Source organism: Echinops telfairi, unplaced genomic scaffold (genome assembly GCF_000313985.2).
Source record: "Echinops telfairi isolate 266 unplaced genomic scaffold, ASM31398v2 ScPeMD7_44;HRSCAF=162, whole genome shotgun sequence".
Taxonomy (NCBI): Eukaryota; Metazoa; Chordata; class Mammalia; order Afrosoricida; family Tenrecidae; genus Echinops; species Echinops telfairi.
The window spans coordinates 4,897,444-4,897,653 of record NW_022103942.1 but is presented as its reverse complement, the minus strand read 5'-3'; positions in this window follow the sequence as shown (position 1 = coordinate 4,897,653).

Sequence of the window (210 nt, the reverse complement as noted above, 5' to 3'; positions counted from 1 at the left end):
TACACAATTGATCTATGTATTGTGATGAATTGTATGAGCCCCAATAAATTGATTAATTAAAAAAAAAATCCAGTAACACGAAAAAAAAAAAAAAAAGAATAGCACCATGGGAAAAAAAAAAGTCATCAATATGCTGCCTATACGAGACATACATTAAACTCAAAGACAAAAATAGACTACAAATCAAAGGACAGTGAAAAATCTACCAAG